We start from the raw sequence: 9,003 nt of genomic DNA, 5'->3' as shown, positions 1-9,003 counted from the left end.
ACCAATCAGAGGGTTGTTTTAGCAACAAGAAAGGCCCTTTGCGTGAACAGGGGCACATTTAGGCCAACCAGAGGTACACTTCGACCAACCAGGGGTCTTTTAGGGACAACAGAAGAATTGACAAGATGTACAATTGGACCAAACCGCAGGGACAAGAAAGAAGTGACCAAAGGGACACTTGGTTGACGTGAAGGCCCTTGAGTAATTAGTGGGGTTATTTAGGGTAACCACAGGGGAAATTGTGTGACCTACACTGGGAATTCAGGCACTCGGACCTCACGTGTACAGGACGCTGAGAGACGACAAAGCCATGTCAGGATTTCAGGCACTTTTTTTTTTTTGCAGTGCAGCCAGAGTGCAGCAGGACTCATCCAGGCTGCTCACCACCGACCAGACCCACATCCCCCACCAAGCCTGTGGTGACACGGTTTTATTCTCAGTGTCACCTGAAGCCTGTAATGTGCACATTTTTTTCTTCTTCTCCTCCTACAGTGAGAAGGCTATCCACTCCCAGAGAGAGAGAGAGAGAGAGAGAGAGAGAGAGAGAGAGAGAGAGAGAGAGAGAGAGAGAGAGAGAGTGGGAGGGCTTTTCTGTGTTTTTCGCTTTGGTTTGAAACATAGGAAGAAAGCAGCGAGCAGCCACGCCGCCCACTGAAACAAGGCGACGCGCGCATCAACGATTTCGCAACCTCCTCCTCCTCCTCCTCCTCCTCCTCCGCCGCTGCTGCCCCGATTAAATATCCACGGAGGAGCGGAGGAGAGCAGACACCCAAAGACGGGCAGACAGACAGGGGGAGGACTGAGGAACTAACAAAAGGTGAGCTTTATTAAAAAAAAGGCGATTTATTGCACGGAGTCTGGCTGGCGGAGCAGTGAGGGAAACGCAACAAAAGTTATTTCCGATGTGAGGATTAATATTAATATATATATATATGTTTTTGTGTTGCTTTGTTTGGCCGTGAGAGGTGGCAGCTGCATCTCTCTTGTTTGGCTTTGTCTGGACCCCGATGCACATGAAGTGTGCAGTCAGTCGTGCAACGCGGAAGGTAACGTTGATGGCTGATGGTAGCATTGATTTAATGGGATAATAATTATTTACAATTTTTTTTTTGGGGGGGGGGGGGTCTGCGTCTGCTTTTGCAAGAGGTTTTTTTAAATGGACTTGAAACATTTGATCTCGTTTTATTCGCACTCATTTCGTGCTTTATCGGAATCAATATGTTGCGTTTTTCGTTAAAAGAAGAGCTTTGTGTTGTTATCTCCTGTTCCTTCACTCACAGTGGGCGTCTGCTGTCACTGTCACCCATTGTTACAGTGATTGTTTACAAACCAATAAAGTAAACTTCTAGATGTACTTCTCCATCCTTTATAACCAGGAGTTAGTGGGGTTTTTGGAGATGCATTGGCTTTGTTCTTCCATTATAAACTGTTGTGTTAGTGACACATTTAGAAGTTGTATTTAAAAAAAAAAAAAAGCAACACCTCCTGGTAAGGTGATAATGAAATTGTGAGTGGCTTGTTTTCACATGCAGACTTTGAGTAGATAAGCGCGCCAGCTGAGCCACAGGGCACCCATGTTCTGCTTGAAGAAAGAGATTGTTGTTTCAGTTTTGTGAAATGCAAAAAAAGAAGAGGGAGGGGGTCAGATGAGGAGGAGGATTTATCGTCATTTAAAGTGTGGTTGGATTCTCAAAACCCTGCTTCATTCTTTCACATTACATGTGTATATACATCTTCTTCCTCCATGAATAAAAAAACAACAACTTATAATCCCCCTCATATATTTTTTTAACGCCTGATTTGCTGCTGCTGGACTTCATCCAACATTTAGGATGTGTTTTAACTCATGACTAACGCAATTGCCTGCAGGATTACTCTGTTCGAATGAGAGTTTACTTCCCCTTGATGTCTTGTCCTGCAGCCTGTAAACCTTCACGGCTGTGTGAGCGGTTTCCTCCTCGTCTGTAAAACCATTTCCTGCACATTTCTTTGGTCTCACGCTGATGATGACATGCCGAGGATGACAAGGGGGTTATTTATGGGCGTTGAATGTGTGTTTACAGCTGTGTGGAGATGACATCTTTTATTGACAACCACTGTCTCATTCTGAATGTGTTTGGCCTTTCTATTGTTAGATAATCTCATCACACACCACATACATTTAAGGATATGAAACATATGAAGACATATGAAGACATCTTAAGACGTCCTTTTGACATGTTTTTAAGATTGAATGTTTTTAAGAACCTGAAAGATATAATAATGAAAAATAATAATGAAAATAGTTGTCAAACTCCGCTTTTGAAAAGGGAAGACAATGCGTCTTGAAAGCTGCTTTCTCTCTACTGACCACCAGGGGGCTACTCCTCTGGTTGTATAGAAGTATATGCTTCATGTGTTAAAGCTGCACTCTCTCTACTGACCACCAGGGGGCAACTCCTCTGGTTGTATAAAAGTATATGCTTCATGTGTTAAAGCTGCATTCTCTCTCCTGGCCACCAGGGCCGACTCCTCTGGTTGTATAGAAGTATATGCTTCATGTGTTAAAGCTGCATTCTCTCTGCTGACCACAGGGGCTGACTCCTCTGGTTGTATAGAAGTATATGCTTCATGTGTTAAAGCTGCATTCTCTCTCCTGACCACCAGATGGCGTCTCCTCTGGTTGTATAGAAGTCTATATAAATGACTCTACTTCTCTCTTGATTCTCTCTTCTCTTCATGTAAAACATGAGTTTATGTCTCAATCTCTAGATTTAGAGTCAAACAGACCATAAAGCAGGGAATGCTTTAGGGGCGGGACTACAGGGTGATTGACAGGTCGACACCAGAGATGTATACGGCGTCTCTACGTCACTCTTCCGCCGTCCAAATATGGTCACTTCCATTCACTGGTTGATTTAAAAGCCAAGATGGCGACGGCCAAAACACAGAACTCAAACCAATGGGTGACGCCCACTTCTTCTAATCAGCCTATGGTTGCAACCCTTGTCTGGATGTGTCCTTCTTGAGGTTCTCAGTCAAGTCTCTGTAACTCTAATCCAGTGTGTAACGACTGATTAATGTCAGCATGTGCACGGCGTTTACTGTGTTTGTCAAGTGCATAAACTGAGTAGGGATCAGTGCACATTTACAGTTTATACTCTGTGAATCAAACTGTTGCAGGGAGGTTGACATTGCTGCACGTCTACAGTGTTAAAGCTCACGTGCACACCGGCTGATCATATCTCAACCACAGTCACATGAGTCGCTTGTTTATTGGGCCGCGTTGCGCTAACCCGTCACCCTGCCAGGTAAAAAGAGAATTTGGCTGCAAGAAGACGGGCAGTAAAAACAAATCTGATCGCACTTCTCAGTGAAACGTGATGGATTAGACTCGGGGTATTAGTGTGTTTATACAGTTGGAGACTAAGATTGAAGGAGCTGGATTTCGCCCATAAAACCTGTTACGTTTGTTATCGCTCCTAAGTCCAATTTGCATCGTTCTCCCAACAAAATAAACCTCTCGTAGCTTTGGGCTCACGGTTCTCCATGAAGCTGCTCTCTGTTCTATAAAGCTGCTCTTTGTTGGAGAACAATGTGAGAAAGAGAGCAAAGGTCTGGTGCCGCAAACTAAATGGTTATCTCACTTCACATCAGTTATTGTGCTCAAGTTATTTGAACAAGATAACAAACTGGACTTCAAAATAATGTGGCGAAATAATCAGGCGTGGTTGAATACCTGGAGAAAGTATCCCAACCCAATGACAAGTGCAACAACTCCAACATTTGTTAAAGGCCGATGAGGTAGATTGTATTTAGAAATACTTTATTTATACTGTGAACATTAGAAGTGTGATTGGAACGACGGCAACGCCCTCAGAACCCTGAACATGAATTAGATAAGACTCACGATCTGGCCAGAAGCATGTGGACAGGGTTAGGCTTAATGTTCAACGTGTCCTCATGCAACATATACGTATGATATCTCACAATAAATAGATACATCTTCATTTTTTGGTGCATTTTCCGACAAAATCCAGCAACACGTGTGAATTTCCTCTCGTTACGTAAATACGATCTTTACAAAATAAACCTCCGTCCTCGCGGGAAACTATTTAGTTTGATTGAGAAAAAGATGGTAAAATACTTAAGTTAGGTTTAGGAAAACACTCTTAAGTACTTGGTTAGGTTTGGGCAACAAAACAACATAGTTCGGTTGAGGAAAAGACGGTGGTTTTGTTTAAAATAACTACGGAAGTGGTGTTACTTAAGCACAGACGTTACACAACAACAACAACAAAAAGAGCATTGACTTCTCGTGAAGCGCAGTTTCTTTTGAATCACCCAAACACTGTGTGTTTTTTTTGCGGTCTTTACACTTCCTGGTTCAGCACCAAGCACCATGGGATCCAATCCCTGCAGCCAGGTTCAAACATCTGGTGGAAACCAGAGGAGTGGAGGCTGGAATCAGATGCTCAACAATCACAGGGGGGTAGAAAGTTCCCACTTCGACCAATTAGCTAAACTTCTTCTTCTTTTGCCCGACATCAACAGAATCCAATTAAAAGCACATATGTTCACGGATCCGTGTAATACCCCTGCTTTTATTTTCATGCCGTCTCTTGGAAGAACCCCAGATTATATGCAGATTCATTGCGGTTGCAGCCAGTGCGACTGCATCTCTGGGGGGGAATTTGTCACCTTATATCACCTACACTTAGCAATATTTACTCGGCTTAATCTAACAGCTGCCTGATGGCTCCTGCATGCAGTCGGAGGGAGTGAAGGTAAACACTGCCTTCAGTTTGCTGAGGCACGTTCGCAGCATTTAATGTGTCCTGAAGAGCTTAACTTGTCCTGGCATCTTATTCCAGCATCTTTCTCTTACTTTGGAGGAGTTTGGAGACAAGTTTTTTGGCATTTGAAAAGGTTGCAGCTTTTTATTCCGCGTCAAATGGAAAGAGGCACCTTGTTTTATTCATTACTTTTAGTCTCCTGCAGGTTTTCAGATCATTCTTTTGCATTTGCAAGCTTTTTCAAGCTTTCAAAAAAGTTGAAATGATGTCATGGACGGCTGAGCAATGTGGACAAACGACTAGATGTACAAATGTAAAAGCATCATCTCTGCAGATGGCTGGCTAGCTTGTTCCATCCAGTGTATATTTCATATTTATACATCTAAAAAGTGTCGGCCCCTAAAATAAAAAATGTTTTAACTGCAGAAGGTTTCTGGTTTTATTTGAGATACAAATGTAGAAAGTTGCACGATGGATTTGTTAATGATAATGTTAATGTTAATGATCGTACACCAGCAACATTTTAAAAGATTTATTAAAATTAACAGGTATTCCAATTCTAGTCTTAACCTCTTTTCAATGCAGCAACAATTTGCTTTAAAACTCAAACAGGAATTTACATTCCAGTATATAATGTATATAGTAAATATACATAATTTCAATGCATTGTCACCGATTCTCTACCCAGATATTTGAGTCGATATCGACCCAATATCCGATATCAGTGCTTCGCTGATCCAGATTCAAGATGATAAACCCAGAAAAGCTGCTCTGTATCTCATGTATCCTTCTCACTAAAAGCACACAGTCAAGTTAACAAGACTTTTTGAAAAATATGTCTTGAATGCAACGCACAAACCGGCTTCACCGCTCAAAAAAAACAGCAATTGAAAGCGGTGGCATTTCTGCAGCGCCAGCAGCCTCCGGCTCCGTCGGCGCTGCCCCTAAATAAACACGACAAGATGTTCATTAACTAGATCAATGGTTTCGTGTCGGCCTCAGATTGAACGTGTCGAGCCGACGTCGAAGGTGTCGGCTGTACGGAGGTTTCGCCGCCCGCTGGAAGAGACGGCGTTCTCCATCAACCGATATCTGCTCGTTGTTTCTGTGACCTCTCGGGGGAACTTCAGTCCAGCTCTGCGGCTCTCCATACATCATTTCCCACTTTCCATTTCCCCAAAAAAACTGCACCTCCGCTGCCTCCTCCATTAATTTCTCCTCTCCCAAAACAGTTGGCAGGTCTGCCGCCACCTTTTTCCCCTCCGCTTCATTTGCATCTCGGCTCCACGCGGCTGCCCAAGTGCTTTCTGGGAGTATCCTGGCTAATTGGTTCCCATCTGTTGGGACAAAGCGGCCTTTACGGGATGTGGTGTAATTTGTGTCAGGAGCCCCTCCCTCCCCTATGCTCTGGGATCGGGTTTTTATCATGAGCGGTGATTTTCATGGAGCTTTCTGAGCGACAGAATCGCAGCAATCAGTTTCCACATCCTGAGCTTCTCTTCGGCCTCGATCACAAAGCGTGCGCTTCCTTTCAAGCTTCTTTTTTTTTTTCACAATCACTTTATCTGCAACACGCGAGTTACCATTTTAGGTAAAGGTTCAGAGGAGGAAGTGGCCGAGTCTACCGGAGTGCCAAGAACCCCACAAAAACAGGAAGTGACAGGAAATAAACACCTCGCCGTTTGTTTTCAGGCAGACATGAAACGGTTTGTTGACGTCTGTGCTGCCCGAAGAAAATCAGTTGGCTCTCCTCCACGCTGCACTTCAGCTGCAGCTATTTACATTCTGCATCAACAGAGAGCTGTGATTGGTCTCTGAGGCTCAGTTCAGCTTGTTGATGATGTCTAGTGTTTGCATAACGGCGAATATCACAATCTTTTTGAACCAGTATAACCTCAAGGTCTGGAAATAGTTTGGAAATCCGACGGACTCTTTTCTCCTTCCTTCTTTTTGAAGCAAACAATATCAGCAGATTGGCAACAGAACAGAGTCAAGTTTAATGTTTTTATTTCATTTCAAATGAGATAAGCAAGAGCATGAATTGCAGTTTCTGTCGTGCAAATAGTTAAAATTAAGTTGCTTTTCTTCCACGTCACCAAAAAACTATGAATCTTGCACTTCACGTGTTCCTCTGCTGTCTTCATAAATCCTGCTAAACTTAATCTTAATTGGTATTATTACACTTTAGTTCCACAGTTTGAGAACCACTGGAACACATTTGATGTGTAAGTCACTTATTTTATCAATTCATTTCCTGCTTTTCTGATTTTGAAATCATTGTAACCTGAAAACTAGACGCTTGAAGACGTCTCTTGGGCTCTGGGAACTTCTACTTAAATAGTAAGACTGATTGATAAATAATACATAGATTGCTTGTTATAAATTCAGTCGTATTGTTAAAAGAGATGTTTCGAGTATTGATCCGATACCAGTGAATTACAAAACTCCCTGTCTAGTTTCTATTCTATATTTCTGAAAAAACACATCACGATTCCATTTTTAGCGAATGGAGCTCGAACGCAACCTAATGCAGCTCAATGCAACCTCCGTTAACATTGAAGTAAATGTCAAGAACTAAGTTCAAGTACCTTTTTATGGTAGATTTATGCATTTAAGTATTTTATCTGCCCAATTACAAAAACATCAGCGCAGTAAGACACAGCACATTAAAGTAGTGCTCATCCCAGAGTTACACCCGTCTCCTTCTCGGGGTTCATGTCGACGTCGATCTCATTGAGACCTTCTCCTCTCCTCCCTCATGTCTCCGTGCACTTTTATTCCTAATAAAATAAATGTCACATGACCCCCTCCTGAGAGGGAGCGGTGTGCCGGCGTTGACCTTCTGTAAATGAGGTATTCGGTCTCCACATCTGCCAGCGGGGCTTCCTCCTCAGCAGGAGCAGACTGAAATACAGGGCGGCAATGCTTGGGTAAATTGAATTTGCCATATATAAAAAAAAAAAAAAATCAAAAATAAACGGGAGGGAAGAAGAGGAGATGAGAAGCGGATGAGCTTTAAAGTGGCTATTGAGGGAAGATGATAGAAGTAACCGGCGGCGTCAGACCTTCAAGGTTATCCACCAAACTGAGCCGCTGCCGGATAATTGCACATATCAGGAGACGTGTAATTTAATGCACTTATTGTGTTTTTTTTTGTTTAGTTTTCTTCTTTTCTCTGCAGCCGGCTTGTGCGCTGATATCGCCGAGCTCCTCTGACACTCCATTTGTTTAGCCGCTGTATCTGAAATGAGGCTCGCGTGCGTACAAGCTATCTAGTGACGGTATTTAAAGTAGTTTTTTAGGGGAGGAGCCATGAACCTGTGACATCAGGCTCCGCTTGCTGCCTCCTCCTGCTCAGGACTCCTGAAAAAGATCCATTTTGGAATCAATCAGCGCCCCTCCCCCCTCGTTGTTTCGTGGGTGTCTCCTGCGATGATGGATGCCGTTATTTTCCGCTCGCAGGACGGATTGTAAACGGTGACGAATGGCAAAGGCCAAAGCATCCTCTCCGTTGTTGGAGGGAAATCATTTACCTCGCTTTCACAATCCATTAAGTCAAGGAGAAGAAGGAGAAAAGTTGGACCCGCAGAGGTGGTTTCATAGTCCTGCAGTTTACGCGACCCGTTACGGATATTAATTCAAGTTTCAAAGGGCCACATCTCTTGACATTAGAGTGATTTTACTCCAGCAGCCATGTTGGTTTGTCTACAAAGGGACAGAAAGTGTGAAAAGTGCTTTAGTTGACATCTTTATATCGCTTGTTTTGTGCAATAAACTGAAACCCAAAGCTATTTCATTTTCAATCATATAAACAGAGAAAAGCAACAAATCCATCACACGTTTTCGCCGTTTTTGCTTGATAAATGATGAATAGTTTCTTTTGTGAATAGGCTCGGGCTGCAATTTACAATTATTAGGTTATTGTTAATCTGTGGATTACTTCTTTTCAGTTTGTCTAGAAAGTGCCACAAATTGTCAACATTTCTCAAGGTGACGTCTCGACAGCCCAAACACTAAATGCATTTCATTTTCAATCGTATAAAACAGAAAAGCAGCAAATCCTCACATTTGAGAAACTGTAACCAACAAGATGTTGACAATAGATAAATATATATGTTGTGGGGTGTGAATAGACGAGGGGTGCAAGTATCAATTTAGTTAATTATTGTTTAATCTGAGAATATTGTTAAACCCCAGTCTAAAACCCCCAAATAGTTCATTATCAATT

The 9,003-nt window shown here is 42.7% G+C and overlaps 1 protein-coding gene across 1 annotated transcript in view; it reads left to right on the top strand.

Annotated features, from left to right (window-relative positions):
• Nucleotides 1-751: 751 nt before the first annotated feature.
• rnf152 (ring finger protein 152) overlaps nt 752-9,003 on the top strand; it is a 39,082-nt gene continuing 30,830 nt past the window's right edge. Inside the window, exon 1 of the mRNA XM_079234401.1 lies at nt 752-817. The gene's annotated coding sequence lies outside the window, so the exon portion shown is untranslated. The remainder of the gene's footprint in view (nt 818-9,003) is intronic.

Source organism: Taurulus bubalis (assembly GCF_910589615.1).
Source record: "Taurulus bubalis genome assembly, chromosome: 18".
NCBI lineage: Eukaryota > Metazoa > Chordata > Actinopteri > Perciformes > Cottidae > Taurulus > Taurulus bubalis.
The sequence above is the reverse complement of the archived record's forward strand: the minus strand, read 5'-3'. Positions and strand labels throughout refer to the sequence as shown.